Source organism: Micromys minutus, assembly GCF_963924665.1.
Source record: "Micromys minutus genome assembly, chromosome: 15".
NCBI lineage: Eukaryota > Metazoa > Chordata > Mammalia > Rodentia > Muridae > Micromys > Micromys minutus.
Window position 1 is genome coordinate 38116853 of NC_137984.1, and position 12467 is coordinate 38129319.

The window sequence follows — 12467 nt, forward strand, 5'->3', positions numbered from 1 at the left end:
TAAATGTTTTATGCTGTTCATCTGCTCTTGGGTAACTTGTCTTTTAAAACACAGGAAACATTAATCTGCAGATGAAGAATATAAAATCTTTTTACAATATTTTCCTCAGTTACAAGTAGGTTATAGACTAACCACAATATTTCTGTTCCATTCTAGAATCATAAAAGAATGCACACTATCAATAGACACCTACAGTGAGGGTAATAATGCACACATGGTACATTATCACATCCCTATGCTGGGTTCCAGAACTTAGAAAAAATGGAGGGGTGAATGTCAAGACTTAAACAATACAAACATGTGCACTAAGTGAGTTCTTTCAAGGAGAGTTCACATGTGGGAAACATAAGTGAGAGTTTTGTATGTTCCTCTGTGTGGTAAGCTGTTTTCCCCCTTCATTGTGTCTACCTGAACTGTAACACAGTGTGTGTCTAGAAAGATTCCTTGTTGAGAAGGGTGGGGGAACTGAGGGGAAGCAACCTGTAGACCAGGCAGCAGTCAGTGCCAGGGTAGATGGCTCAGCTCTCAAGAGATCTGTACAAAAGGTCCTTGTCACCTGGCTAAACATCAATTCTAAGACACACTAGGTTGAATTTATTAAAAAGTTAGATGACAAAGAACTGAGAGGAAAAACAAGTCCAGTGAGAGCTTGAAGCTGAAAAATTCTCAGTGGTCAACAAGGAGGCTGTGATTTGTCGTTTTTCTGGATGCAGGAAGGGGTGAGGCATCAGGAAGGGTTCCATGTTTTAAGCTGCTGCTATGGGTTTTCATTTCCCTGAAGGTCATGGCCTGGTGGTGGTCTCATGGGGTAAAAACTCCCTACTTCATACTTGAGAGAGTTATATGACAACAGGCTTATGTTTGATAATATATGCTTGATTTCACCTACAGGAGGTGCTATCTACACTGTTAATTAAGAATTCCCTATGTCTGTGGTCTGGGAACACAGTACTCATGGTAATTGATCAATCTCATCCCTTCTTACTTCTTCTTTGTAATTCAAAACTTTATTTGAACAGGGTTCAGTTAAGGCATTTAGCCACTACCCAACTGTGCATTTGCCTTCCATATTTAAACATCTTTATAAACATAATGTTAAACTTTTCTTAAACATTTCTCTTCCCTATCCATTTTGGTACAACTTATACTGTATAAGTCCCCGCTATCTAAGCAAATTCCAGGGTACTCCTTGAATTAATTTCTTTTTGTATATGAACTGAAACCATGACTAAATCATAATAACTATATTTTCTCATCTGGATAACTTAATGAATCTACATTTTCTTCTCTAGTTGTTTCTTTGGTTTGTTGGGTTGGACATATAACCCTATATCTACCCACTTTTTTCTTTCAAACGCCAACTTGTAAAAATTTTAAAAGATGTGTGACAGGTGCTTACTGTGCTATTTGAAAATTTTTCAGCTTCAAAGAATTTGAAGAATTCTTTGTATTTCTTCAGTACAAGTGGCATTGATATATATATCTACCCTTCATGTATTTTTCTGCTTGCTCTCTGAGTGATAAGAAACTGAGTTTGTGTAAGTTCTCATAATACCTCATGCTCTTTTCCTGTCCTACCATTCTAGAATGGTGTTTGCTGCCTAGCCCTTCCTAGAATATGCCTTCACTACTGTCATTTTTTTATATATATAACTTCCCCCATTCTTCTCTTCACACTAGTATGGAAATAAACATTGCAGAGCATCTGAAGACATGTGTATCATTATTTTATTCATAGCATTAATTTAGTCCATCTCGAAGCAATTTTATTTGTAGACTTACTTTAGATATTTTTTTCATGAACTGCAGGCTTATTTATTATAGTGACTGTTACCTTTCAATTTAATTGACATCTTCAAACTTTGTACAGTATTTTGAATTTTTTAGGGGACCAAAAATTTCTGGGGTAATAATGAGTCAAGTTTCAATCTTAGTTTATGCCCAAGGTTGTTAGTTTTATTACTTCATTGGATGGTGTCGCAAATAAGATAATCATAATATGTATTATTAGAAATTAAAGAAAATTTGTTATTTTTATTGAATTATCCATATTTGACATCCGTTGCTCTCTCTCTCTCTCTCTCTCTCTCTCTCTCTCTCTCTCTCTCTCTCTCTCTCTCTCTCTTTCTCTCTCTCTCTCTCTCTCTCTCTCTCTCTCTCTTTTGCTAAACACTTAACTTGCATATGTATTCTAGAACCATAATGAGAGTGAGACCAAGGAAATATTTTGAGAGTGTATTGTCCCTCATTGGATCTGTCAATTAAAAGAACTCAAGGCTTAATTTTCTTCCTCTTTGCTTTTAGGCAAAAGGCTGTGAATAGCAATAACAAGAAATTCTTCACATTTTTCAGATGCCATGTGCAGAGACCCTATTTTCACCTTTGTACATCAAAGGCCCATGCATCCTACAGTAGCAGCAAAATATATTGGAGCCAGGATGTCTGTATTGGTCTATAACAGGATTACAGTGGTGACAAAGCCCGTGCCCTGTAGTTCAAATGCCCAGTTTATCAAAGCCCAGTATGTTGAGTTCTTCCATTTTCAAGATGCGATTGGAATCAAGTAATTACAATAACTTTCAAAAGTGGTATTTCCATGGTAGATGATGCATTTATGGAGCAAGCATTCAACACAAGGCTTCTCCCATGCCCACCTCCAATCCTCATTATGCCTCAGACCAGAATAGTTAGAAAGTATTCCACAAATTAATGCATTCAACCTTTTTTTGCATTGTGTGAACATGCCAACATCAGCTCAATTTCAGAGGTGGCAGAAACTCTCGGTGACACATTGGAATCTCAGAACTCACAAATTAGGAACCCTAGATATAAAAGATGTACTTTCCAAATTTTTCTCTATTTCTCCAGAACTCGTTCTGGTGCAATCTAGTTTCTCAAAATTTTTATGAAAAATATGAATGACAGTTACTACACCAGCATAATTGACTTTTTTGCTGGTATTTGCTATTGTACAATGTCAATATTCTGTGAATTTATTATGCAAATATTCAAAATACTTGAGACTAAATTTCAAGTCCCTTTGTTCACACTTGAGTGTGAATAAGTAATCACAAACCACCTACCAATTATGCCACATATATAACAAATCCTCTTATTCCTACATCTTCAATTCTCTTAAAGAACGTTGAAAAATATTGTGGAGTTACCTTATCTAAGATTTGCATCTAGGAGAGCACTATGTATTTATTGGATAATTGGGAAAAGACAGGAATGAGACTCAGAACTTGGGACAACACTTGTAATAAATGGTTGTGTGTGTTTGCTTGTCTATCATTTTCATACTGTCTAAGAGTGCCTGTGCCTCTCTCTCTCTCTCTCTCTCTCTCTCTCTCTCTCTCTCTCTCTCTCTCTGTCTGTCTCTCTGTGTGTGTATGTGTGTGTGTGTGTGTGTGTGTGTGTGTGTGTGTGGTTTTGGATGTATGTCTCTGTGTTTGTGGGTGTGACTGTCTGTGTCTACCTGTCTGTCTGTAGACTACTTTTATATCTATGTGTCTGTGTTTATATTGCTTTTCTTTTTTCTCATCTTTTGCTCTTAAGAGTCACCTATGCAAAGCATTTCAGCATCTTTCACTGTGGCAGTCTTATAGACTTTTCCCTTACACACAGAAAACCAACAGCAAATAGTTGAGTCTTATTCAGGTTGACTATTATCCCTTTTACAGGATCACTAAGATAGTAGCAGGGAAAGGTATCCGATTGTCTATTAATTTTAAATAGAACATCACACATTATCAGATAGTGTGGTTGGTACAGAACTCATAATAACAAACTGTAGTTCTGAGTACCTTAATTACTTTGTGAATTAACTCATTCATCCCTTTTAATAACTCCATAAATGAAATACTTCTCCATTTGACAGAATGCACAGAGAAAGGAAGTGGATGCTTTGCTGTAAGAAGTATACAAATGCAGGTTGCCGGATGTTCTACTTGGTATTCTCTGAGCTTCCTGGATCTGAAGAGTCTCTGTCTTGAAGTGTTGGGGCATTCTATGCCATTAATACTTAGAGAATCCCTTCTGCTTATTTCCAAGTGCTCTCTATCCTTGTGATATTGTCACTAAATCAGTGTTGCATGGTTCCTTATGTTCCCAGGACTCAGGGATGGATATTCTAGTTCATGCTTTATACACCATAATTTTTCAATGTACATTCTTATCATGGTGGCTTCTGGTAACACATCTTCAGGATCATTGGGTCTTGGCCCATGGTTTGCTACAATGTTTTGGGGTTTTGTTTTATTTTATTTTTCCTTTTGTATGTCATTCTAATTCTCTTCTTAGTTTCCACCCCTTTTGACTCACTCATTTCTTTTTGATGTTGCCTATTTTCTATGTTATCCTTCTCATCATATTAATCACAGCTATTTTCAGAATGCCTGCATCCTGCCCCATGCAGAATTGTTTCTGGTAATTGCTCTCTCTCTTCAGTCTACACAGTTTTGCCTTTCATCAGGCTTTGTTTATTATTTATCTTCATTTTGCAAAGGTCAAAGGTCAGGTACCAAATGGACTAAAAGAGAGTTGTAACTCATGTGAACAGCTGCACAGTGGGTTTTACATTATGGGATTCAACTTCAGACTACATTTACCCACTGCAACTATAGTGTTCAGGGCTTCTAGTTTCCCAGTGACTTTTTGTGAAAAATATGCCATGTATTTGTTTTGATGTTTCTCACATAGACCAAGAGGCCCATACCTGATACCCCTCACGTGATCTGAAGGCTATGGTACCCATACTTGTAACTTCACATGGATACAATGCTAAAGTGTGTGTGTGTGTGTGTGTGTGTGTGTGTGTGTGTGTGTGCTTAAAAATAGGTGGTGTCCAGGAGTCTCATAACTATGTCTTAGGCTCTTAGTCAACTTGGGACAATGAAATCTGTAATTTCTCCCACTCCCTCCATTGGTTAGAATTTGATAACATCTCCGTTTCTTGGGTTCTTGTAGGGGGCACTAGATGAAATGCCCTACAGTGTGGACAGGAAACTTGTACATACCACCTCCAGCAAAAAAAAATGGGGGCATCAAGTGAGGGATGGAATTGCTATCCCACAATCAAAACTCTGGCTCATAATTGCTTCTGTATGAAAGATGTCTGCAGGGAGGGAAATGCAGAACAATCTGAGGAAAAGAAGGTGCAGGGACAGGCCCAAAAGCGGATTCAGCTCAAGGGGAGGCCCTAGGCCTGACACCATTATTGAGACTATGGGGCACTCACAAAAAGGAATCTATCATGACTGCCTTCTGAAAAATCCAACACAAGCTGAAAGAGTCAGATGCCAATATTTGTACCCAACCAACCAACAGAAGCTGCTGACCTCCATGGTTGAATGAAGGAAAAGTTGGAGGACGCTGAGGTTGAGGGCCACCCTGTAGCAAGCCCAGCAGTCTTAATTAACCTGGACCTCCAAGATCTCTCAGACACTGGATCACCAACCAGGCAGCCTACAGCACCTGGTATGAGGTTCCCAACCTCACATCAGAGAACTCTTTGGTCTGAATTCAGTCAGAAGATGCACCTAACCCTCAAGAGACTGAAGGCCTCAGATAGTTTAGAGGTTTGGTGGGGTGGGTAGAGTGGGAACATCTGTGTGGAGACAGGGAGGGCAGGGAGGACATATGGGATGAGGAACAGTTGGAGGTTGCACTAAGAGAGGAATAAAACCTTCAGTGTAAAAATAAAAATAAAATAAAATAAAATTGTTTCCCTTAACAAAAGACTTTTTAAAAAGTAAGAAAACAGGTGACAATAGACAAGCTTCAACTGCTACAGCTACAACTGCCAGGTCCCCCGGGGTTCCACCCACCTCTCGGTGCTCTGAGGTTCCGGTGTGAGCAGGAGTGTAGAGACAAGAAGCCGAGGTTGAGGGAAAAAAAAAAAAAGAAGGTGCACATGGACTTCCCCAGAGCCCCTTGCGTTTTTAAAGTATCAATGGAGCTGGGGTTCCTCAGTTGTGTTCCTTGATGAAAATAAAAGTCACTTCTACTTCCCGAGGGAAACTTATCTTCCATTAACTGTTTTCTACAGAAGGCATCTGTGGTGGTTCTTTAAGCTACAAAAAGTTGCCCCAAAGTGCGTGACATCAGCCCTGTCAAGTGTCCATGATTCTGGGCACCGATGGGAGGTGAAAGCTCTGTGGTCAAACTCCATGAACTAACCTGGTCCTGCTCTATTGAGGACATAAAAAACTTGCTCTCCAAATGCTCAATTCAGGCAGAGTGGTGAGGGTTTTGTTGAACTTGAGTCGGATGATGTAAAATGGGCTCTGAAAAAAGACTGACAAGGCACGGGACAGCGGTATATCGAGGTTTTCAAGTCACACAGAGCCGAGATGGGTTGGGTGTTGAAACACAGTGGTCCAAACAGTGCTGACAGTGCCAATGACGGCTTTGTGAGGCTCTGGGGACTCTGATTTGGATGCACAAAGGAAGAAATCGTTCAGTACTTCTCAGGATTGAAAATTATGCCAAAGGGGATCACACTACCTGTGGACCTGGAAGGCAAGATTACAGGGGAGGCCTTTGATCAGTTTGCCTCACAAGAGTTCACCGAGAAAGCTTTAGGGAAGCACAAGGAGAGAATAGGGCACAGGTGTATTGTAGTGTTCAAGAGCAGCCAGGAGGAAGTTAGGTCATGCTCAGACCCACCTCTGAAGTTTGTGTTTATGCAAACGCCTGGGCCTTATGACAGGCCTGGCATAGCCCGGAGGTACTTTGGCATTGTAAAACAGGCAGGCCTGGATAGAATGAGGTCTGGTGCTATAGTGCAGGCTGTGGGGGCTATGAAGAATACAGTGGCCTCAGTGATGGCTATGGCTTCACCACTGACCTGTTCGGGAGAGACCTCAGCAACTGTCTCTCGGGAATGTATGACCACAGATACGGAGACAGCTAGTTCCCAGTGCAGAGCACCATCGGTCACTGCGTCTGCATGAGAGGGCTGCCCTACAAAGCAAGGGAGAACGACATTTACAACCTCTTCTCTCTGCTCAACCCTGTGAGAGTTCATATTGAGATTGGTCCTGATGAAAGAGTGACGGGAGAAGCTGATGTTGAGTTTGCTACTCAGGAAGAAGCAGTGGCAGCTATGTCCAAGGACAGGGCCAACATGCAGCACAGATATGTAGAATTCCTCCTGAATTCAATAACAGGGGCTAGCAATGGGGCTTAGAGCAGCCAGGTGATGCAGGGCATGGGTGTGTCAGCTGCCCTGGTGACCTACAGTGGCCTGGAGAGCCGGTCAGCAAGTGGCTGTTACTGGGCCAGCTACAGCGGTCAGAACACCATAGTGAGTATGATTAGTATTGTAGGAGCACTTGGGTTATTTCAATCAGAAAATTTCTTAAGAAAATGGATGCATCTAGAGAATATCATCCTGAGTAAGGTATCCCAGTCACAAAAGAACAGACATAATATGCAGTCACTGATAATAGGATACAAACCCCAGAAAGCTCTGAACACCCCAGAAACAACTCACAGACTATATGAAGTTCAAGAAAAGAAAAAAAGAAAAAAAAAAGAAAATGAGAAACCATTATGCTTAGTCTTTACACACCAAGAAAACTTTGACTAATTCCAGGTTACATCCTCCCACCTCCCTTCTCTGACATTCTCCTCCTCCGGACCATCAAGCCTTCACAGGACCAAGGGCCTCTTCTCCCACTGATATGCAATTAAACCATCCTCTGCTACATATAAAGCTAGAGCCATGGGTCCCTCCATTTGTACTCTTTGGTAGGTGGTTTCATTCTTAGGAGCTCTGTGGGGTCTGATTGGTTGAAATTGTTCTTACTATGGGGTTGCAAATACAAGATCATATGGGGACAATTCACATTCAAACTGCATCACCTTATTTAGATCAGGAGATTTGTCTTAGATATCCACAGTGAGGGCTAGTAGGACACTTAGTGCTGAGACATTGGGAAAGCATAACAATCCCATAAGAAAAGCGATGCTATAGACTTAGTATGTGCTAAGCCTCCAGCAGCCCATCAAGTAAGTCTTGGCATTCCTACCAAAATTGGCTTCAGCTGTTAGGTTCTGCCTTATCCATCTATGCCTTACCTCTACACAGTCACTCTTGATACCCATCTGTTTGACTATTATGAGGAAAACATTATTCTTTCCAAAATAAATTACATAATTAGTCCAAGAAGACTTTTTTTTCCTATCAGTTTGTCCAACTTGTATGTTCTCCTGTTGATGGGCTGACAACTTTCAAGCTCATAGATCATGAACCAGAAAATAAACCATAAGAGACTGCTTAAGCTTCTATCCTGGCAATTATTTAGAATAGTCATCATCGAACACCATCTAATGCAATCAAAATAGCATCCTGGCAAGACAGGTAATGAGTCAGTGTGGGGTTGAGGAAGAATGAGGTACAATGCACATGCTTTTGTCTAGAATAGCTGATTCTTCTCAACATCCCAGTTTATTTGTGATTATTTCTTCTGAATTTTCATTAGTTTCTCCCAATGGTATGAGTTTTCTGTGGCCTTTATTTATAGCCATGTTACCTGCTGTTCTCTTCAGGAGACAATTTACATCTTTGGGGAGTAGACTAGGGAGAATTTCACAGTGATTTAGGAACCAGCTGGATATAGAAACTTTTTTCTCTGCCCAGGAAGGAACATCCACTTCGATGTGCTAGGATACAGGATACTGTTGTATTCACAGTGACTCAGACATCTTCCTGGATTTTTCACTCTGAAGAGATGTTGGTGTAGGGCTTTCTAAAAACAAATCCAGCCTGTAAATAATAATTTGCTAAGACATTCTGGCAGAATTATGTTCAATTATGGGCCTGGAAAGGAATGCACAGTTACTACACAGAGCCGGGAAATTGAAATGAGCTGAGACATGTGTGGTGGAATCTTCCGCAGACTGTAAAATCTCCCACTGAGAATACACAAGAAGTATTAATAATCTGACAGAAGCTGTCAGGGCTCACAGGGTGGTCTTATGCCAAGCAGGATCAGGGATACTTGAAGGGAAATAATACTACCCAAGCTGGAGAAAAGCCTGGCCATATACCTGCTGTCATTTCAAATCTGTACTCTGAGTCTTGTAAAACTATATACCCACTAGTGGCTAAGGCAGTAGTTGTCTGTCTTTATGATATGGCATATTACTGTTAAATAAGTGAGCACATTAGATCAGATAGTATAAAGGAAAGGAGGAGCATTTAGTCACATTGGTAGTATACACAATGATCCTTTCACTGAAAAAAAAAAAAGTTGACCTTGTAGGAATTTGCTTTCAAAGTTTCTTTTGCAAGCTCCTCTGTTCTCGTCCTTCTTCAATATTCCAAGAGGACATTGTGCTTCCTGATGTCAAACTGCTTGTGCACTGTTAGTGTTGGTTATATGTGCAGAATTTTAGAGGTGATCACTTGGCATTTGATAAGGAGTTGGGGGCACATCTCTAGGAAAGACGAATTTTCCTTTTCTTAGCTGTTATCTTTTTGTGAAATTGTCTGCATTGTTCATTGTATAGAATTGAGCTCTTGTGATATCACCCTTTCTGTGTTAGGTTTTCTGTTGTTGTCATTGGTCATGTTTAGGCAACCATATTGTTACAGTTTCATGAGTTTTCATTGCTTCTAGGAGGAAACAAAATCAGACACTTGACTTTCCTTCCCTCTGACCCTTACAATCTTTCTGCCCACCCTTCTGTGATGCTCCTTGAACTATAGGTGCAGTAGCTGTATTGAAGACAGACTTGTTGGGACTAGGTACCTCAAGATCACATGTCCTCTCTGCATTTCATCCAGGAATGAAGTCCTAACTTGTAGATCTGGTTTATTCTTAGAACCTTACAAGACAGAAACTTCCTCTTGTCTAAACCATGCATGCACACTTCTCAAAAGTTTCTTTAATGAAAAAGCTCCCTAGATATAATTCAAAGAAGAATATTTCAAATTAATACATATCAGTTATAACTCTGAATTAACTGGACTTGCTTAGGCTGAGCCTGTGCATTCTCATTCTGTTTTACTTTGTCGAGGTTAGACCCTTGGTCATTTCATCCTTCAGCATGTCTCATTTTTCCCAGGTTTTGTCTCTAGCCAGGCCCTCCTTACTCCTTCTTCAAACGGATTTTCTCACTCCCCTGCTTGCCACTCAGCCCCACACACAATCAGTACTGAAACACTGTTGTCTTAAATGAGTTTGTACTGTTGCAGTATACACCACTACTCTCATTAACCCACCACAGGAAGACACACCAATCAGTTCCATCTGGATTTTGTTTGAAATTTAGTAGAGGAAGGAGTGAATAGTAAGAGGAATCTCTGTTGTTATTTGTTGTTCTTTTGTTTTGTTTTAACATGATTGAGTCTGCATATACAGCAAGGAAAAAAAAAAAAGAAAGCAGAGACTTCAGAGGTAAAATTAAAACCTTCACTTTCTTACTCCATGATATCTTCTCAAGAAATCTAAAGGACACAAGGTTGTTGAGGCACAAATGTAGTTTGTGTTTTCATTATTGATGACATGAGATATAATATTGTACTTAAGAATCCTATTATTGTATCTTTTATTGATTTTTTTAAATTGATATGGATAAGCCTTGTTAGCCACAGATCTTGCTGTGCTAATTCTGGTTTTCCAAAGTGCGAGAACGATTTTGGCTTTAAACAGAACTTAAAACATTGTAAGCTTATAGACTGAAAATGGTTTTTGTTAACACTACAGAAATTAATATTCACAATATTAAAATTTAATTACTAGCTTTTTATTTATACAGTCATGATTACATCAAAGGGGAAGTCAATATACCCTAGATTATTATATAGTTAGAAGCTAAAAATAAAAATTTACAAAAATTTAAAACTCACTTTTGACCAATGTCTTTTCCTTTCTTATACCACTTGAAATGAGAGTTCTATCATAACTGTGTCCTTTTTATATTCTTAAATCTTTATCTACATACATGGATACTTGTAGATTAAGATTAATTCCCAGAATCCATCCCATGTAATTATATCATAATTTTTATGAAGAACAAATACAGTGTTGTGTGGTGCTTTACAGTAAGATGTGAAGGGAGTTCTCTGTCCTCTTTGCATCGGTCCTCCCTAGACATGAAATACATCCAACAAGACCAAGTGGCTTTACTATAGATCCCAATCCATGTTGTAGCTTTCTTGAAGTTCTTACTAATTTTATTTTCAAACTTGGGTTCTTTTACTAAGGATATATGTGACAATGGATATGTCCTTGATTAGAAGAGAGACATGCTGCATGTGTTTTGGGAATCTTCATTTTGTGCACAGTTTTCTGAAAGCCACAGTGGCAATTTGTAGGGGGTGAGTGCAAGGTCAACATATTACATTCTGTTCTAATGAATAAATGAGTCCAGTGTTTCTGGGAGTGTACGTATTTGTAATAGAGTTTCCAATTCAAAAGGTCAAAGTATTGGAAGACGGGTAGGGTACCAAAGAACCTCATGATACACCTCATAACTCACTTTCCTATATTATTAGCCACACACTTGATGGAAAATGATCATCTGTGAGGCAAGCAGAACACCACGGAAACCATAGTTTTGCTTTCTTTTTCCATCCAGTGTTTCCTTGTTCGGCAGTGAGACAAAAAGTAGAGAGTACACTTTGTTCTTGGAAATGGGGAATAAATCAATTCACTAAGATCTATGCAGCATGCCCTGTGCTTCCAGTTGTAGGAGCTTGGAAGTACAAACTATTCATTATAAAATTTGAATGAGTTAGATACATGAGTAAAAGTTATCATTTTGCTTAAAGCAAAAACCATATAGTGTAAAAATTGTATATAAAAACAACACCAAAAATTTGAAGTTTTGACTTTTATTTACTTCCGATAGCATAACAACAAATCTTATCCTATAGAGCAAAAATTCTCAGAAGACATTATTTTTTTCTATATTTTGATACTTTCAACTACATTTTCCTCCTTGCTTTGGGAAAGAAGTTTCCTGGATGTTCATTTCATGTCATGCTCTCTAAATTACTTAAACAGCTCTGCCACAGGCAATGGCTTGAAATCATTTGGTGTCCATGGATAAAAGGCCGCCTCAGAATGACAGAAAAGAACGTTGGAAGTGAGCGCATTCCACTTGGCTGCCAACACTCATCCAGACCAAGGCCTGTTTGCCATCAGAGTTTTCAGTGAGAAATAACCTTCTACCACATTTAACCAGCCATTTGGGGAGGGCTGTGCTATCCACAGCTCCACCCAATATGAAGTCATTGAAGTGTTTCCTGGAGGAACAGGAGCTTTGAAATACAGGCCTTTCTTATTGTGTAGTTTCATGTATTGTCAAGCTGCCCTAGAAACCTTCTTTAGAAGAAAACTGTCCTCAAAGGAGAGTGATCTGATTCATATAAGTGACTATCAGATCAACCACAATATATCTGTACCCATTCTACTTGTAGTTCATTCATTTCTTGATTTGCAAACATACAA

At 39.3% G+C, this 12467-nt stretch overlaps 1 pseudogene across 1 annotated transcript; it reads left to right on the top strand.

The window, feature by feature from the left end:
- Positions 1-6139: 6139 nt before the first annotated feature.
- Positions 6140-12173, top strand: LOC308430445 (heterogeneous nuclear ribonucleoprotein F-like; annotated as a pseudogene). Its single transcript has 2 exons — positions 6140-7309; positions 12021-12173. The product of its transcript is annotated as a heterogeneous nuclear ribonucleoprotein F-like (transcript).
- Positions 12174-12467: the final 294 nt, after the last annotated feature.